At 35.0% G+C, this 15,433-nt stretch overlaps 1 protein-coding gene across 2 annotated transcripts in view; it reads right to left on the bottom strand.

Annotated features, from left to right (window-relative positions):
• Cdh12 (cadherin 12) overlaps positions 1-15,433 on the bottom strand; it is a 684,197-nt gene that overhangs the window by 619,686 nt on the left and 49,078 nt on the right. The window contains exon 2 of one of the 2 annotated variants that reach the window (XM_036206975.1): positions 5,104-5,199. The exons of the other annotated variant lie outside the window; for it this stretch is intronic. The gene's annotated coding sequence lies outside the window, so the exon portion shown is untranslated. The remainder of the gene's footprint in view (positions 1-5,103; positions 5,200-15,433) is intronic. 2 annotated transcript variants of the gene reach the window in all.

Below are 15,433 nucleotides of genomic sequence, written 5' to 3'. Positions count from 1 at the left end.
TTTGAAAATGAATGTCATATTTGACATAGGACCCTGTAGTATAAATCTCAGCTGAGCTGCTGCTAGAAGCCTAAAAGCTTAACCCAGGCTAGTTCCTGGTCGTCATACCTTATATACCTTTCTGCCATTACTTCCTGAGATTAAAGGCTCTTGTTACCATGCCTGGCTGTTTCTAGTGTGGCCTTGAACTCACAGAGATCTGGACGGATCTCTGCCTCCAGAAAGCTAGGATTAAAGATGTGAGTGCCACCATTTTCTGAACTCTGTATCTAGTGGATGTTCTGTTTTCTGACCGCAGATAAGTTTATTAGGGTGCACAATATTTTGGGGAATACAATACCACCACAAAACCCGTTTATATTAATAGCTGTTCACAAGTGTCAAAGACTTCAAATTTCTAGATTAACCATACAAAGAGGAATTATGTCTGAAATGACTACTTGTATAGTATAGTATGGTATAGTATAGTATAGTATGGTATAGTATAGTATAGTATAGTATAGTATAGTATAGTATAGTAGTATATATAGTACAGTATAGTATAGTAGTCATATTTTCTTTAATATGTTATGAAGCAACTAAGTCAATGTGAATATGAACTTCCAGTTACTTCTTCTGTTAGTGTGTTTTTCATATTGATATTATATCAATTGACAATATCATGAGAGTGGAGATATAACCCAGTAGCTCAAAGCAAGGGCAAAAGTCAATCTATGACACTGAGCAACTTCCTTAATTTACACACCATTTACTTCCCATCCTTCCTTTTAATTACTATCTTTTCCACTTACATTCTTGATATTTATATAGATTTTATCTTACAAGGCATGAGTCTGGCTGTGAACTTGGTGACCTATGTTAATAATGAATTGTAACACTAGCTATTCTCTATGACTTCCCCATTTTTTATTCTCTTAATATTGACATACTAGAGTAGCTCATACAGCTCTTCCAAATAGTGATTGTGAGGATGATCAAATTAAAAGTAAATTCTGAAAAATGAACATATTTTCAGGCTTTCATATGATAATATAAAAGAAGCTGAAAGGAACTTAATGTAAAACTATTATTTTGTATTTGGGGCTTGGGAGACATTACTAGTTCCTAGTTGGGTGTAGCACAAAGAAAAATAAGTCTTAGCAGTTTTAATTATGATATAAAAGTTCTACACGCATACACACACACACACACACACACACACACACACATTAATGTTATGTAGATGATACAGTTGCTTGACCTTTTCTCTAGATGTGTAGTGATGGCACAGGCACTGTACTGGTCTGTGTTTCTCATGTTCATTCATGCAAAACTAGCTCTCTATCTGATTTCTTTGCTTTGCTAAAGCAATGTGCATGCTCTAAAATTACCTTTAGAAAGGGCCCTATGTTTTATAATGCATAGTTACAGACATAGCCCTCTCATCTCTTGTGCAGTCTCACCGACTCTTAGGCTAACTGCTCAAGCCAGTAACAGGGGCACTAACATGTCATAGTCCGCATCATCTGGAAACCTCTTCTGAAAGTTTAGAATTGCCTCTCCAATTAATAACTTATGTCTCAACTCCAAGACATAGATGTCATACACAAAATGAGCCCAGAGTGACTTGTTAAATCTTAAACTTCTGAAGAAATTTAAAAGGAGCAGACCAATTACATTGAAGTTGAGAGTTAAGGACTCCCAGGCAACAGCTGTCAATTATGTGGCATATTGTCAATGTCAGGACTTTAAGGTGTCTTGGGAACTTCCTTAATCCCTTCCCTTTCCATAACTTGGCTTAGAAATTCAGAGTTTTTTGTTTTTAATTCAACTGTTTGATTTGATTTAAAATATATTCAGAAATTGTTAGTCGATTTTATAAATGTTTTGAAATTAAACATTCACAGTTTTCCAATTTAAGTGTTTTGCATCTATCCATGATTATCAGAAAAAAAAAATTTTCATCCTGACTAAAATAATTTCAGTAGACGTTGCTTATAAGCAGTGGTCTATGAACTGGTTTTATTTATAGCCCACTTTTGCTCTGTAGCTTTTGGTACTTTGAGAAAGTAAAAGTCCTTTTAGCTTTCTGCATATATTTTTAACTGCATATATACATATGAAAGTGTATGCATATGCAAATTATAGATGTGTGTGGACATATAAAGGTAACTGATTTTAGGTTGTACAACTTTAAATGCAAATTGGGAATTGGACATAGATAAAAGGAAAATGAAATGTTTAAAGGATTCTGAGAAAACAATGTAGAGGAGCAAATATTTATTAGTTGTCAAGCAAATTACAGTCATATAAAACCAAAATAAAGAATAATAGTAGGATTTTCAACTAAATTGTCCACTTAAAATCTTACAACACTGTAGCTAGAGAGCTTTTCTCCAGGTCCCACTAAGCCTCAGCAGTCTGGTAGCCCACTTATAAAATATGCACACAGACGCTTATATTATTTAAACTGCTTGGCCATTAGCTCAAGCCTGCCATTGTCTAGCTCTGATTCTTATATTCAGCCCATTTCTATTAATCTATACTTTGCCACGTGGCTCATGGCTTACCTGTAACTTACATCTTGCTTGTCATGGTGGCAGCTGGCCTGTCTCTCCTCCCCAGCCTTCACTTCCCAGAATTCTCTTCCCTGCTTCCCCGCTTATACTTCCTGCCTGGCTACTGGCCAATCAGTGTTTTATTTACTAACCAATCAGAGGAATTCAATTGGCATATAGAACATCCCACAGCACAACACCAAAGGGAAAAATGTAAAAAAAAAAAAAAAAGAAAAAAAAAAATCTCTGAATCAATATGTTCTACCCCAAATATATTCACTTATTTGTGTGAATATATTATAAACATTATACAATATTCTATGAAGCCATTTCTATAAATATGTATGTACATGCTTCAACATGTGTATGCACCTCAGAATTTTACTGCTACATAATTTATTTAAATTTGATTTGTATCTATGGAGTAAAGGAACTAATTCTCACAGGTAAATGTATCAGAGACAATTTTCGGTTGTTATTTCTATAGTATAACTGAGTAAGTAATATTCAGGATATTAATTATTACTTCCACAACAACTTTATTCTTCTTAATGGTTTGAATCTTATGAAAAGAGGCTGCCTAGAAGCTTACCTTTTCCCTAAAAGTATGCAATAATGAAAGTCGCTGAGGCTGTATTACGTTTTTTTTACAGTTATTTTCCAGTAGAGCTTCAGATAGTATTTATCTGGTTTAAGAATAGTTTTTAATCTTCTAGCTTTAAAAAAAAAGGCAACTTGGGTAAAATGGGGATAGCCTGCAAGCCCCCAAAGCCCCATTTCCTTTCAGTTGCAGAACTTAGTAACATACATAAAGAATTTTAAACAGAAATGCTTTATTTTACCATTTTGCGTTCCTGTATTTTTTTAAATTATTTATTCTTCTCTCATACAATACTGGGTCTGTGCTCGGTCCTCTGCATATATGTTGTGGTTTAGCTTCGGGTTTTTCTGAGATTCTAAACAGTCTAAAGAGTAGGAGTGGGGGTGTCTCTGACTCTTTCACCTGCCCTTGAGAACCTTTTTCTCCTCCTGGATTGCCTCATCCAGACTTGATGTCAGGGTTTATAACTAGCCTTCTTTCATCTTCTTATGCTGTTTGGTTGATATCCTTGGGAGGCCTACTCTTCAGAAGAGAAATGAAGAAGCAGTGGATCTGGGGGAGAAGGAAGATGGGGGTGGAGGAGGGTGCAGAGGGGAGGCTGCAGTTGGGCTGCATTAGCTGATAGTAGACGACACAGAGACCCACAAACAAACCTTAGGCAGAGCTCTGGGAACCCCTATAGAAGAGGATGAAGAAGGATTGTAGGGGCCAAAGGGGTTGAGGATACCAGAAGAACATGGCCCAGAAGTGCATTTTATATTAAGAGACACAAATTGTATTTCAAATCAAACTACTTATGTAATATACAGACTATACTCTCAATAATGGTTTTCATTTTAGAAATTAACTTTTATAAATAGGAGCTGTATACTCTAATAAATGAAATTTCATAGTATATATATGCATGGCTGATAAAACTTCTATATTAACATATTTCTTTTAATTGTGGATAATTCTTATTAACTATGAAGGAAACAACAAACAAACCCTGTTTCCTAAACTACACAAAACACTTAAGAAATTTCTTCCTTCTGTAACAGAATGAATCGATTCATAGGAAGCCTTACAAAGTTCTCATTTCACTGGAAACTGAATTGTGAGGAAGTGAACATACAGAACCTCCTCAAACACAAAGATAATTAAAAAAAAAAAAGATTCACAAGAGCGGAGGCTGGTTTTTAGAGCTCAAGAAATGTAAAGATCTAGACAACTGTCCCCCTTATGCAGAGGGCCTAGTCTAGTCCCATACATGTCGGTCTAAATGGGCCCCTGGCAGTGGGATTAGGATTGCATATGGTGGGACATCTTGCTCAGTCTTGATGCAGGGTCCTTGGTCCTGCCTCACCTGAATGTACCAGGCTGTGCTGACTCCTGATGGGAGGACTTACCCTTTTGGAGGAGGGAATGGTGGGGGGGGGGGGGGTGTGGGGGGGAGGTGTGGGGGTGGTGAGAGGAGGATCTGTGGTTGATTGTAAAATGAATAAAATTTCTTATATAAAATAAGGAAATATAAAAAGAAAGGTGAAGATCAAGCAATATACAAATTCTATCAAAATAAGTTTTTTTGTCCACATTGTCCCAGTACATCAGTTCTATAAAATTCATTGTTTCCTTCTGCTTGTGTAAATGCATGGTTTACTAAACTACGTAGTGTGGTCACTTTAGAGTAATTTTAAATATCTACTTACATTAGACAAGAGGGAGTAATTTTAGCTTAGTTCACTTTCAATTGCATACTAAAGCCTAAATAATACTTGTGAATTATACCTTAATCTGTGTATATGTGTGAATGTGTCTTTGTGTGTCTGATGAACATGCATATACTGTGGTGTGTGTGTGTGTGTGTGTGTGTGTGTGTGTGTGTGTGTGTGTGTGCATTTAGGTGTTTCAGTATGGGTGTGTACATACCAGGGCACTCATGCTGAACTCAGTGTGCAAACTCAGGTGTCATTCCTCAGATCCTACCTTTTTGAGAGTCTTCTGTTTGCTGCTTTCTAACGATGATAGCTGGATGTTCTCTGTATACTCCAACATGCCTCTCCCATCATTGCCTTAGGAGACCTGGGATTATAAAGCAGTGATAAGACACCCTGCTCAGTTGGCCTGTTTTCTGTGGTTTTGAATTGAGATAAACATGCTTTTAGCGAGGGCTTTACCCATGAGTCATCTATTTAGCCTTCTCCCCTAATAATGTTGTTGAAATTTAACATTTTTTTCTGAATTTGTATATTGCTTGATCTTCACATTTCCTTTTATATTTATTTATTTTATATAAAAAATCTTTTATTCATTTTACATATTTTCTGTAGAAAACTGAGAGAGAGTTAAGGATAGGAAAGGGTTTCCTTAGCTAGTGCTTTCCTAGTCATAACAGATTAACTTGCTGAATGGGCTACAAACTGTAGTTTTACCTTCCTTTAGGATATCCCTGTATCAATTCTTCATAACTTTCTTTCCCTGTCTACTGTCCCTAGAATATTTTACCTACATTTCCTTCAATAATGGCAAATGTGTCTCTCAACTGTTTCCATTATTATCTGGTAGCTTTTCTCAAATAATAGACTTCTTCCTTTTCAAAGCTCCTTCAAAAATAGTCACCAAACAATTATTGGCAGAAGTCTTGGACAAACATTCAGACTACACTCAAATAACCTCTACCTTTCTGATCATGGAATAACTATCAGTCCTAAATCTTATATCTTCTATTACTTCAATTTAAATACAACATATTAACTGCATTCTCCAAGATAGGAGATACACAGATTTGTCTGGTGATCCATAATGAACTAACTTACTATCCATTCACATTTAGGGTTAGATATAAAATTCAATAGTAGATACTTTCTGGGGCATAGCAAGGACATATTTGTAAAAACAAACCCTTATTTATATCTTATGCATAAATAGGACATAAATATAAATAGCAATGATAATTCTCTTATATTATTGAACATAAGTAGAAGAAACAATAATATGATTTACTTGAATGAAGGCCCTAATTCCATCTGACTAACTTATTAAATTTAATGTGCATTAAACTTATTTCCCCAAAAATATATTTTCTATATCTAACCAGTCCCAAATATTGTTTAATATGTTATTTGCTGTAATTATTTCTGGCAAGCTTCTTCTACAATATTGTCACTTTTATCAAAGTGGAAGCACCAATCAGTAGCTCTAAACAATCATATAAAGGAGCCATGTCAACTTTGAGCTCAAAGCTATGTAAGTAGCCAGTGAACAAATGAGAAGCCTGACACATGACTAATGTCATTTCATGAAAGACAAATCAAATATAGGCAATCAGTGGGGATAATGACAAGGAACAGAATTGATTTCATTAAAAATTCAAGACTAGGGGTGTCATTGGATGGTATAGGCCAAGTTCATTATTCAAGTTCTAGTCATTTCTAAACAAGTAGAATAATAAATCAAAAAAGTTTTAAAATTATATTGTATATGTCATACCATATCTTTGAGTACAAAAAGTAGGACTAAGTGCATATAAATTATACCAGCACAGTTAAACCAAACTAAGAAAATTTCCTTAAAAGACACTCAATGCGGGTGAAGGTAAATGGAAGCACAGAGCAAAATGCCATTAACTAATAAATTGTGGGATTTAAATAATGCACAGATATGCGAAGGTCTTTAATTATCAGTGTGCCTAAATTCCCTGAATAATAAAACTAATTATATCTCTCATTTTGATTCCATGGCTTGAGATATGATTGAATGAGACAGCCCTAAGGAAAATTTACAAAAATAGTATTTTAATCATTTTATTAGAATAAATGAGGGTGATACATTATGTCAATAACCTATAATTCATTCAGATTTTAAGATATTTCTTGTAGTATCATCAAACATTATGTAAGGATTTTGTTTCTACTGAACACTAGCAAATGAAGTAATGTACAAGTAAATGTTTCATCATATTTTTCTTGAGGCACAAATTGAAAGTAATGTCAATTGTTTAAGCACACAAAACTAATCCTCATTTATCTTGTGTCTTCATGCATTAAAAATAAGAAATAAAATGAAAATGCAATATTTAAAAATAAGATGTATGAGAGAGATCAAAGAATTCCAGTCAAATACATACATACCTCAAAAGCAATTTTAGCTTGTGTTTAGGCACATAATAATATTGCTTTGTCTATTCCTGCAGGATTTTACATAAAAATTCAACATAAATATTGTTAAGAAATCAGTGTTACTATAACAATGAAAACCTTCCTGAAATTATTCTTAAGTAAAATGTGATATTCTTTGATATAAATGTAAATAAAGTCTTTTTGGAGAGGTGCTTTTTTAATTGAAAATGTTTTTCTCCAAACAATGTATACTCATCACAGTTCCCCTCCCTCATTACCTCCCATTTATGCTCCATTTACCCACACACTGAACATCATACCTTCTAGAAACCACAATATATAAGCAAAAGGCCAGCAATATACAAACATACAAACAAAACATCACATTTCAGCACAAATAAAATAACACACACACACACACACACACACACACACACACACACACACACACACAAAGACCTTTAAAGTACTGTTGAGTTCATTTTGTATTGATCTTCCACTGGTAGGCATCGAGTCTCCCCTTAAATATGGTTTGTATGCCCAATGAGACTCTTGTGTGTATCAGATCTTTAACTCGTCCTTTGGAAAGCTGTGAGGGAATATACCTTTGAGATCAAGTCAACCACACCTAATTTATTTCTTAAAAAAATAATCATGCTGATCTTGGAATGATTCAAATTCTTGTCTTTGGAATATGTGTGTGTGTGTGTGTGTGTGTGTGTGTGTGTGAGAGAGAGAGAGAGAGAGAGAGAGAGAGAGAGAGAGAGAGAGAGTATGTGGTGATATTTTATTTGTGCTGAAATGTGATGGGTTTTTTTTGTATGTTAATAAATAAAGTTTGCCTGGAGATTGGAGGTAATAGCAAGCCATAAAACAGAAGTCAGGTGGTGGTAGCACACACCCTTAATCCAATTACATGGCAGGCAGAATCTCTGTGTGTTCAAGGACACAGCCAAGTTTGGTGACATACACCTTTAATCCCAGTACCAACCATAGAGATCTGGAGATCTGTACAGACAGGCAGTGAGGAGGAAGTAATGTGGCTAGGCTTAGAGCCAATGAGAAGGCAGAACAAGAAGGCAATAAAGGCGCAGGTTAGACAGGAAGAAGTTCTCTTGGGACGCTATGGCAAGGTGGTAAGCTAAGGTTAATTGGCGGCTATTGCTTTGAGCTCTATGCCTTATACCTCTGTATTTGGCTCTGTTTCTTATTTAATAAGACTGTTTAGAAATTCGTCTACATATATACATATATATGACATATACAATATATTATATGTATATATAACATATATATTAACTTTTAAATACTTGGAGTAGCATCACAATTTCAATTGACAATATGTATCTTTTCCTAAAAGGAATTTTCTTTAGGTGCTTACAAGTTCTTAACTTAAAATCATATAGTTTATATTTTCTTTCTTTCTGTAATTTTCTTTTTTTTTTTTGAGCTGAGGATCGAACCTGGGGCCTTGTGCTTTTTTCTTTCTTTTTACTTTTTCTTTTTTCTTTTCTTTCTTTTCTTTTTTTTTTTTCAAGACAGGGTTTCTCTGTGTAGCTTTGCGCCTTTTCTGGAACTCACTCTGTAGCCCAGGCAGGCCTCGAACTCACAGGGATCTACCTGCCTCTGCCTCCCAAGTGCTGGGATTAAAGGCCAGTTTATATTTTCAAAAGTACTTTCTTCTTTGAGATTAAAGATGTACCAGGAAAAGAACGCTGAAATGCAATATTTATAAACTCAAATGAGATCCCAAGAACCAAATGTGATTAGTGCTGAACAGCATATTGTTATCCAAATCAATGAAAAAAACAGTAGATTGGAGAAACATCAAGAATACATCTTTACATAAATTTTTTTGAGTACTTCTTTTAATATATAGGAGAGAACTAGATAAACCATGTTGCTTCTACAAGAGCAAAATCTTGACAATGCCATACTAGAGAAGAGAGAGTATCAGAGTTTCATGTGAAGCTGCCCTACCCAAATATTTCTTTCAATTTGTGATGAAAAAAATTTGTGATTTTATTTTATTGCTATTTCCTTGTTTGTCATTTTTCTTAGTATCCCATGTGTTTTTAAAATATCTATAAAGCTGGTTGAATATGAAATAATAAAATTAAAATAAATTATCTTGAAAATAGAATAGACTAACTATTCTTGATAACTGTCTCTTTAGCTGCAGAAGATATTTGATAGTCCATTTCTGTATCTCTAGTTTCTCTTCCCTCAAAATTTTAATGTATTTCATGATGCACTGAAATCAGTGAATGGCAACTTTGGAAGCATATGCTGCATGAGTATTTTTTTTTTTTTTTTTTTTTAGTTCTAGCAAGCAAAGTGTCCTTCAAAGTTGGCATCATTATAATATTTAGTATGGCCTTGCCACATTCAGTACCTAATTAATATTTATAATTTCTACACAGATAAACACTTAAAAACTCAGCACCACCATGGCCCAAAGTGAAATATGGACCCAGCTTCATTCTACTGTCTGCTAAAATTTTTCTCCATCTTGACAAAGGAAATGCCCATTGTGCTGTTAATCAAGACAAAATCACAGAGCTTATACGTTCCCACTATTAACTCTTACATTGATTTATTTAGTATATTTTCCATCTACATCTTAAAATCCTTGTATGTGTTTTCAGTTTTCTTTTAATCATTAAACATAATCTCAATTCCAGGTCTGAGCTTAAATGCTGAACTTTTCTTCTTTCTATGCCTTTGTCTTATATTTCTCAGTAGGCTAAATCTTTTAAAAATCTTTAAGAAATCAATTGCATGATCTATTTTCTCTGCATTAAAATCATTCTTCACTGGTTTTCAGTGAATTTCAAACACAATACTACTTTCTTCTGGCTGAAACTGTCTGAATTCTTAATCTAGTGAACTGAAAACATGTTCAGCAGTTGTAAATTTCCAAAATTTTCTTCTACTATTTTATTAGTGTTATACATAACAAGGTATGTCCTCCTTTATAACCCATGAACCATTTTTTCAAACTGTATTGCTCTCTGCATAAACTCACATGCCAGTTTCCTTTCTATTTAGCATCTTAAATCCCAGTCTTATTTTCAGAGATTCATTGCTCATTCTTTACCTCAGTCACCAACCGTTAATTCTTTATTATACTTTTCTGCTCTTATTTTATGTGTTCTTTTATTACTGTATTATTTTTTCATACATATTCATTTGTCATTCATAGAACTGGCATATTAATTACCATGCCTGTTATACCATTGTCAGTACTTAAAGTAGTCCTCAAAAGATGGCAGATATGCAATAAATGCAGGGCAAACCATTAAGTGAATGAGTGAGTCACTTTTAAGATTAAACAACTCTGTTATCCATGTAAAATATGTGCATGAAATTTAGAGTTCATTAATGTTTATCTAGTTATTTAAAAGAAATCAGTTAAACTTTCTATTAAAAGTACAATAAATTAGGTAGAGTAGAAATGAGAAGTAAATCAAATCTCCTATTGATGAACATTCCAAGAACAGGTGTCATATTGAACATTTCACATAAACCGGTTCACTGTCAAACAGAAAATATTTTGTACAAAAGAGCTGATAATAGTAACATATCATAGGGCTAGAAAAAGATACTGTATATCTATAAAGATCCCAGAGCATTCATTCTCCTGACATAATTCACCCTCTGTTGTTTTTCTTATTATTCTCATGATTTTATCAGGGAATGAACACTGGTTACTCTCTCACATCAGTTAAGATAGCCTGGGTCCTGCTGTGATAACAAATGTTATCATGAGCTTAAAGGCTTATCCATGCAAAGCCTTATCTTTCCCTTGTTTCCATCACATACCAGACAGGGGCTGCACTTAAAATTCTTTCCCATGTGGTCCCAATACTGAAAGAGCTATAATTTCTGTCTTTTTCTTCCTCTGATTGAAGAATGAAACATTTCACCAGTGAAATTATTATGGAAAAATATTCTGGTCCAGGAATGACACATCTTTGTGTCATTATACATTTTGAATAGAACTAAACACAGAGCCTCTCAAAATCAAGGTTTACAAGGTAAAATGTTACTATGTACCTGAGAAAAAATTTAAATTATTTACTGAAAAACCATAACAGTATAACAGTTCTGGATGTATTTATATTAATGGACACCAGTTTTTATGTTCAGTCCTCCTTTATCATCAAAGGCTTAACTCTTTGTTAGTTTACATACATAGCTCCTCTGAAATTTTCACTCATGTAAAGGAGATCATAGACTTATAATTTCTCTTTCCTCCCACAGCCCCTTCCAGCTATCCTCACTCTAACCCCTTCAATGCTCCTCTATTCTCCAGTTGATAGCCTCTTTTTTATTGAATATTACTGTGTGTGTGTGTGTGTGTGTGTGTGTGTGTGTGTGTGTGTGTGTGTAATACCATTTGCCTAGCAAATTTTTCTTGTTTATGTCTATATTGTTTCTGTAATAATCACTCTGCATTGGACAACCAATGAGGGAGCTCATCCTTGATAGGTGTTAAGGAGTAACCAATAGCTAGCTGTCTAATATGTTACATTTTAAGTGGATCATTAAATGAAATGACCTATTCATTTCACAGTTTTTTAAATCTGATTTTCCTGTCATGACTCTGTTTCCTTTATAAATCTGTACAGAAATGGTTTGGTTGTAGCTTCTGGCTCACGCACACACAGTCGGCGCAGCTAATCCTGGCTCACCTCCACACATTCCACAAGTTGGTCCTGTCTCTCATTTCTTTCTCCAGACCTTGCCCACTCAGAGTCTCTGTACAAAGGAAAACCACCAAAAAGCCCCATCCCGTCTGCAATCTTGGTGACTATTGCAGCTTCCTCTCCTGAAGTTGTCAGCTGACTCCAGGTGCCTGCCTAAGCACTAAACTTTTGACCAAAGTTGGGCACAAACGCAGCTATGGCAGACAGGCTTCACCCCTTCCCTACAATCTATAAAACTGTCCTGCCATGGCTCTGGCACATGATTTCTCTGGCCTCATTCTCTGAGACCACAGAATCTGCCCAGGAGTTTCTTTGCTCCATAAACCCGTTGCTATACTTTTTCAACTGGCCTTGGTCTGGCCGACTATACTGTTGATAAGCTGGGGCAGAAAATCTATCAGAAATTCTTTCAAATGACCTGCCTATTGGAGAGAACTGGGTATTGAAATGACCCAAATTCATTGTGTTGGCATAAATCTACTGTTGTACCTCTAGTGCTATGTGCTTCATTGAAATTTTTTTCCAGAAAGTTATATTGATAAACTGCCTTCTACATGATTATATTTATATCCATGTATCTGTGTTTTCTTCAACCTTGGTCAGAAGACTTTCTTTTGGCTGTGTGTAATGGTTAATGCAAAGACTCATAACTGTTCCATGTAATAAAAACAGGGCATTATGAGAGCTCAACAGTAGATGGGACATCTATATTAACCCTCCTACACAGGACTCAGGAAATACTACAGAAGCACCAGAAGGAACACATGAGCCAGAGGGTGAAGAGGATGCTGTGAAATACTGTACTCTGGACACAACTCTTACAATTAAACTTCAAAAAACCTGCACAAGATCAAGGCAAATAAAAATTCTAACATGAAGTGAGGAGGGCTCCCGAGATGAGGCAACACTTATGATTAAGGAGATACTGGCTGGTGATGGCTCCTGTTGGAGGAAAGGTCACTTTTGGGGTATAAGGTATTACTTGTGATGCTAAGGTCCCAGTGGATAACTTCACACTCGTGTGAATATGGGCATCAAGAATATGACTCAGTCAGGTATATAAAAATAAAAGGACATGAGTTTGAAATTGGGGAGATGTATTAGAAAACAAGAGGAGGATTAGGAAGTGGGTATGATACACTCTATACTCTATAGAAATTCAGTGAATAATAAAATAGTCGGTCATATTCCTGGGTAATCAAATATTTGGATATTAACTACATATTTGAAAGTATTATTAATGAAGTTTTTAAATCAATGTATATATTATAGACACAATGTTGACCAAAAGAAAGTTATTTATTTTGATATGAATATATAAGGGACATATAGAAGAAAAATTAAATATATAGTAGTACACTTTTTATTTTATAATATTCTTATTGATTATTTGGGAATTTCACATCATGAACTCAGAACACACTTCCTAGTCCTCCCAGGCCTCTCTCTCATCTTGGGAATCCCTCACAAAAAAAGAAGAAAAAAAAATCAAGTCTAATTTGTGTTGCCCATTTTTCACTGAAGCATGGTCAAGCTTCTGGTATCCAGATCCTTAAAGAAACCTGTGCCCTTAACCACCCACATCCCCACCAGAAAACCATCAATTTTAGAGAGCTACATTAAAGCATTCTCATCACAAATTTTAAGAGTTCTCTTCTATGGCTTTCTGTCTAGGCTCCAGGTGGGGTGAGGTTGGGGTTGGGGTTGTCACAGAAGCCTTCTCTGCCCCTGTTTCTCAACTGTGAGTCTGCAGTCATCAATATCATGGCAAAAGTAGCTTCCTTGCCCCTTACAGTCAGTGGGAGCACAGCTCATAGCACAGACCACGAACATGCACAGTTTCCTGGGTTAACATGTGTCACAGACCTCAGCGTATTCTCCAGTGGCAATACAGAGCCTTGACACCAACAGAGGCCACAGGCCATGGGCACTATCATAGCATGAACCACTGATATCAACACAGCCTCAGACTGCAGCACACACCAGAGATGTAAGAATTTGGTAGTAACATGGAATTCCAGACACCCCTGGCTGCAGTAGGACCATTATGGATCCAGATATACTTTTTGAAAGGTTAAATAAATATTCAGTGTAAGTAAATGTAATTTAACAGCAATTTATTTCCCAAATTCTGCTATCCACTTACTGAAACTTATAGTCTCTGAAGCAAAAGGAAAGAGATTTGAATTTTCTTTTATTTCAGTTATTAGGAATCGATCATTTTAATTAGCTTTCTAGTTCAATTATCATTTAAGAAATGATTTCTGTACTAAACAGACAGTACTTCATGAATCTTAATAAAATAGCACTCCAGCTATTTTGTTGTACAAATATGTTCCTTTTAAAGTTGTCCTTCACAGTTAGTCAGTGCTATGGAGATTTCTACAGAAGAGAGAAGGAATGCTCTGTGAGAAGTCCTTCACTGTGAAGGCTGCTTATAACCAAATACTATGAGAGAGTGCCTTGACACCTTTCAAATTCTGGATGCTGTAATTTCAACACCAAGTGGACAAAAGACTTCAGAGCCATTGCAGGCTTTCTTCCTGGCTGATACAGCCCAGTCCTTGGTGTTCTAATTGGTGTAATCAAAATGATAGTGTTCTCGTTGTCTAATCTAAACCAAATCACCTCACAAGTGCTCATCTTCCATGATAACATCCCACCTGGAGTTAGTGTTTCAGAAGATAAATCTGGGTTAATAGAAATCTTCATACCCTAGTAATGAACACTAGTATTCAAAGAAATAAACAGAAATAAAATTGGGAATCAAAGGAAAACGAGTTGAAAGACTAAAATAAAATATAAATAAGAGCAAGCATATTCAAACTTTTAAAGATTGGAAGTGAAATGGGGGAGAGTTTGAAAATGCTACACAATATGATACATGCTTTTAAAAGAATGTATGTGTTTCAAGTAAGACACTATCTGTGGAGTGGAAGATTAGAAGAAGCAATACAGTTAAGAGCCATGATAGGTGTTCTGCATTATTGTTGATGTGGGATTATTTAAACATGATACCATTTCAAGTGGTGAGAAGCTTCCTTAGCTTTTACCAATAAGACTGTAATTATAGCATCTGAATGGTTGAAGATATAAGCAGATAAATTTGAGAATGATAAACTTTGTTAAAAGAATATTTCATGGTTGAGGCTGGTGGTGCAAACATGTGATCCAAGTACTTGAGAGGCTGAGGTAAAAAGATCACATGTTCAAAGTATATTTGGCATAGAAAATTACTTCAAAATTGATTGGGAATATTTAATGAGATCTTATATCAAAAATAGAAAGAGAGCATGGAGTACAGTCTTCTTCCTTAGCATTTTTGAAGCCACATTTATAACCTCTAGTATTACTACAAACAGTCATATAAAAATATTCAAAATCAGGCCATAAGCATTATTACTTGGAAAATGGTGATCAAAGTAAAACTATAGAATCAGAACTTCTAAGAATCAAAGTCTACAAATTGATATAAGCAAATATTCC

Source organism: Onychomys torridus, chromosome 15 (assembly GCF_903995425.1).
Source record: "Onychomys torridus chromosome 15, mOncTor1.1, whole genome shotgun sequence".
Classification (NCBI taxonomy): domain Eukaryota; kingdom Metazoa; phylum Chordata; class Mammalia; order Rodentia; family Cricetidae; genus Onychomys; species Onychomys torridus.
The sequence above is the reverse complement of the archived record's forward strand: the minus strand, read 5'-3'. Positions and strand labels throughout refer to the sequence as shown.